Genomic DNA, 5,562 nt, shown 5'->3' with positions numbered 1-5,562 from the left:
AAATATGTGACACACTGAACGTCGAGTTCGTTTAGTACTTCTCCTTCCTAATCCGCAGGTTCCCTCTCGAATGTCGACCTCATACTCGTCCTTCCGAAAAAAGTTCTCTTGTAGCTCTCCTTAGAATCTACAAGAGAATGTGAGATGGCATCTAAGAATAATCCATAACCTGTCCAGTTTAGCATTCACAGCCATCCTACCATTCGATAATACACACCTACGTTGTTTTTTTTTCTGGGGTGAGGTGAGCTGAGTCCACCTTGTAGGTCGGCCACTATTGGCCTATTGTACCAGCCCCAAATGACACGTAAGTGTGGATCAGCTGGTGGAAAAAGAATTTGTACGGGAGACCGATGCACTAGGAGAAAACCTTCCCCAATGCCATTTTCCAACCACAAATCCCATATGATTTGACATGAGATCGAACCCGAACCGCTGCTGTGGGAAGCCAGCAACTAACCGCCTGTGCTAAGGCACAGACCTGACATACGTACCTCAAAGAAAACAGCTCAACCTAAAAGCGAAACAAATGAACTGGCTACTCGGAAGATCAACACTATCAGTAGACAGAAAACTTCTATACAAAGCAGTACTGAAGCCCATACGGACCCATAACATTCAGCTATGGGGAGGATCCTCCAATTCCAACACCGAAATCCTCCAGCGCTTTCAATGCAGTACACACCGATCCATTCTGAACGCAGCTTGGTAAATAAACAGCCACAGGATCCATGAAGATCTACAGGTGAACACAGTGCTCAGGGAAATAAAAAAGTGGAACACCAAATACTTATGGAAATTAGAAGACCATACTAATGCACTAACATTCAACCTACTAGACAATAGCGAAACTACACATAGGCTGAAAAGATACACAGTCCAAACTCTGTTAGGCAGACCTGAGTAAAACCCCAACACAATAATTAAAATGATACCTAAGTGAACAAAAAAAAATGGTTTACGCCGCTGGCCATAACTCATTCACGAGCCAATATTTATTGAACATACACTTTTATTGCAGATCCTGCAGTGTGCAGTGTGTGGGGAAAAATTCTTCGTTCAGTAACACAAGTTGTGATAATCCAGGCAGTAAGAGGGTCAAGCACGTTGACTTCCCGCGGACAGACGCTCGCTATGCGATATTTTCGGAATTTCACGTATCATGCATACTGCAATAGTTTTCTATGCACAGGCGCATTAATTGTGCTTTACTTGTGCTAATTTACGTATCATGCATACTGCAATAGTTTTCTATGCACAGGCGCATTAATTGTGCTTTACTTGTGCTAATTTACGTATCATGCATACTGCAATAGTTTTCTATGCACAGGCGCATTAATTGTGCTTTACTTGTGCTAATTTACGTATCATGCATACTGCAATAGTTTTCTACGCACAGGCGCATTAATTGTGCTTTACTTTCCTCGGATTCGGACGTTGCTTAACGTAAAAGACTGCCTGTGTGTTGGAAAAAACTTATGTGCACACTCATGCAAGTTTGGAAGCCTCTTAGAAGCTTCATTATTTAAAGCATTCAGTAGTTCGGCACTTTTTATTACGTGGCTGATGAAATATGATTTCTTGGTACAGTTTGGGGACGTACAGTGGTACCATGTCCTCATGTTTTATTACGAAAATACAGTGGTTATAATTGTCATAACCATGCATAAAATATTTAATACAGAGATTCCATGATGTTCCAATGATTTCCATATTCCAAAATTATATCAATTCTTAAATATTTTGTATTCGAACAAAGTTAAAACCCACGCCACTCTGATGAGTTCCAAAGCTGGTGGATATGACAGTACTTGTGGCTTCGCCTTGTATCTGTGCGGTTGTCTTCCCCTCAAGCTTCCCTCACTGAGCGGTTGCAGCCAACTTAAAACTCTTCACGCGGTTATCGCTACACGTACCTGCATTCCTGTGACCAAAGTGGCTTGAGCACTGGAGCGGAACACAGGGAGTTTGGTGGGGGGGGGGAGGAAACGTAGCAGCTCCAGGGAGATGTGAAGGGGGACTGATCGGTGGAACTTCTTTCCGTGGCCATATTATAGCATCTGAAGTGCATACCAAAGGTGGGAAGGTCCTTTAAATATCCGATTGTAACTGCTAGTAAGTTATACAGCAACTTCTTAAGGCTGAAAGTTGGGAGACTAGTTTGTTACAGGATGTATAAGAAATTTAACGGCACAGAGACTGCAAAATTATCCCCTTACATTGTGTATTAATGTAACCAACGCCTAAAATTAGACAAAAAACATAAATTTTACTTTCTTTCCTATTATTATTATTATCATTACCATTTTATTATTGTTGTGCTGATCCTCCCAAATTCGTCTACGTTTGGTTCTTGTCATCTCCTCTCCTTTCCTCTTCTCTGATCCTCCTTATTTTACTACCTTTTCTTTTTGTCTTCTTGTTCTCATTTGCTCTCTTCTACACTCCTCCTTTTCACCTCCCAGTTTCTGTCCATCTAGATCCCCTACTCAACATCATCATCCTCTCTATTGTTGTTGATGTTGAATATTTGGGCAGAAGAATGGAAAACATTGCAGTCAGAAAAGTCATGTGTGTGTATCTCGCCACACATCGTCAGGGCGAGCAACTACAGGAAAATATGATTATTCTGTTAAGCTACAAGAATGTGATAGTTTAGGTTTTATTTGACTTTTCAGTTTGTTGAACAACAGACATTTTCACCAGGAAATAAACATAAATGCTTTAGTTAAATCGGTGCAACAAATCGTAAGTCTTCAGGGGAGACACATTTCGAAAACAAGTGATGTTTTGCCATTTGCAAATCTATACTGGGGAGTCTGCAATGATAATCTGAGTTGAGAACGCATTTCTTTCAGAGGATGAAGTGTCATCATGTTACTTCCGGTTACGTAAGCTCGTCCCGCCGCTAGCAACCCCTAAAGCACCTTCACTGCAGAAGGAGGACAGCAATCAGCCATAAAGCAACACAGCTACCGAGCTACCGATTGTCTGTTATAGTTAACGTTCTTGTAGAATTCGAATTCAGTATTATTTCCTATCACTATTGTACAAAATAAATTGCTTATAATATTATATAATTTATTCTTCAATTGCTCTAGAACAATACTTATTATTAAGTCATTCAATATTTACAAATTATAAATCACTCCGTCCAATGTGACCTGTAAGTTTTTTACTACATAAAAACTTAACACCCTTACATGTTTCGGTCTCTGTGGACCATCTTCAGAGGGCAAGCATCACTACAAATAGGAAACCACCATCACATAATTTGTTTACACGTAAAGTACGTACACTTATATGTTACAATACATAGTACACAGAATAGAACATTTCACAAACACAGCGGTTTCCTGGGAATGTAAGTTTTAAAAAATTGTATAAAATTCTTTGATGCTAATTAAAAGTTTTTTAGATTGTCAATAATTAAAATTCGTAAACCATGCAGGCTCGTGTTCGTCCTCCCATCGTCTCTCTTACATGGGGCAGATATGTGCCACCTGGCTATCTTGATGTGGAGGTTCTTTATATCATCCAGGGTTTGCTCGTGGCTGCTGTGCTGTTTTCACTGTTTTACAGGTCACATTGGACGGAGTGATTTATAATTTGTAATTGTTATTGTGACGGACCAGAATGAAACAAATCAAATTATTCAATATTTAATTTATTAATCAAGAATTTGAAGAAACAATATACCTCCTAATTTCCAAACTACCTTCTTCAGCAGAAACCGTTAAGTCATTAAAACAGTTCTAAACTAATATTAATGTACTACAAGACTCTCTGGGGAAAAGTAATTATCCTCTTTCCATTAACTGCAATCTGAGTGTTTGATACAAATACACAGCAACTTCAGTATATATGCTTAATGAAACAGGAATCTGACGGGATTCAGTTTTGGTAATAGCGATGGGAGGGCTGCGTGAAGTGCCTCATTGAGATGGGCTCAGGTGGCATGATATATACACTAAATTTCACAAAAACAGACACAGGTGTGCTGGTTGTTAACAACACACGTAGAGAGAAAAGTGTTCTCACAAGCATGCTACTGTTTTTTGCTGTAAGGAAATTACGCTAAAAAGGAAGATATAGCAGAAAATTCTTCCAACCAAAGAGATAATGGTAACATAAACATACATGAAAACAGATCACAATATGGCTGAGAAGTCGGAACATACTTGAGCCTAACGGGTGGGGGTTGGAGGGGGGCAGAAGCAAATAATCGTGAGAACCGCGAAGGTGGGAACGCTCATTACACGTTGCTATGTTGATCCCTTCCAGTGACTTAGTCAAGCACAGCTTGTTGGATGTCAGTAGATAATGAAAACGGATATTGTGCTCAGCAGAACGACGTAGAACAAGCGTGGTTTCAGGTTTGCAGGCCACCGGCTATGAAGACTACCGTCTTCTGGTATGTGACGCCGTGTAATGTGGTAGAAGTATACCGACGTTTCAGAGGAACATGTCGCCGCCATTTTCAGGATAGAAGAGGGATAAAGGATTCAACCCTGAATATGCGAGGCAGAATGTTCCACTAAAATTTCGGTTAGTTTCTATTAGATTACACGGCGTCACATCCACAGACGAGAGCAGTTATGACGCGGTCTGCAGTATATTAATAACGACTGATTTGGATTTGATGATAGGCTTTCCTTTCCCGTAATATTCAAGGTTGTGAATGCAGTTCTCGTGAGAAGATATTTGCCATGTGACTAAAGATCAAATATCCGTACTGGATGGCGACAGAAGTTGCTGGTTGGGCGAAGGTTTCACTCGCCCACCTGCATACCTAACCTACAGCCTCGGCGTGGGTAGCAGAGGATGAAGTCACGTGAACTGATGATGGGGAAGTACACTTGCTGAACTGCATGGAAAGGCACGAGAAATATAACCTATATACAACCCGCAACAAATTTCCAAAGAAAATGTGTGCACTTCAGAATCACACCTGTAGATTACCCTTGTCTGCACCGAACAATGCTTTGCAGACCGCACCCAGGTTGTCATATAACATACCTCCTCTTTCCCACGTAAGCTAGAATAAATATTTTACAAAAATAAAATGATTTTCAATATACATGTAGGCTCTGTTTTTTGAGAGGTTCAAACCTAATGAATTATGGGAGATAATTACTTATGGAGGGGTAGAGTTAAAAAAACCACCATTCTTGGTTTCGGCAGTAGATGGAGGTGAGTGGTCAGCTTCATGATCCTGCCGCTTTACTCCCAGGGAAAGAGCCCCCAGTACCTATTGGATATGGCACAGTGTTTAACTAGTTATCACAGAGGCGACTGTGCCTTTTTATAGGAGATAATACTTTGAAAATTATTTTCAGACCACACAAACACAGTACAGCATTTATATATATACACACATGACATAATCATAAAACGAGAGTAAAAAATATTGAAGAAATCTATTGTCATTATTTATAATTGCTTGTTACTTTCTTATTCACTAAAATAATAATTTTTTGTATTCTATTTTCTCACATCACATTAATTGTTTTGCTTCTTTGTGTTAATGGATTTATTATTATTGTCTACACCAGTGGTTCT

The sequence above is a fragment of the Cryptotermes secundus genome, unplaced genomic scaffold (genome assembly GCF_002891405.2).
Source record: "Cryptotermes secundus unplaced genomic scaffold, Csec_1.0 scaffold724, whole genome shotgun sequence".
Lineage (NCBI taxonomy): Eukaryota > Metazoa > Arthropoda > Insecta > Blattodea > Kalotermitidae > Cryptotermes > Cryptotermes secundus.
This window is presented reverse-complemented; position numbering follows the sequence as displayed.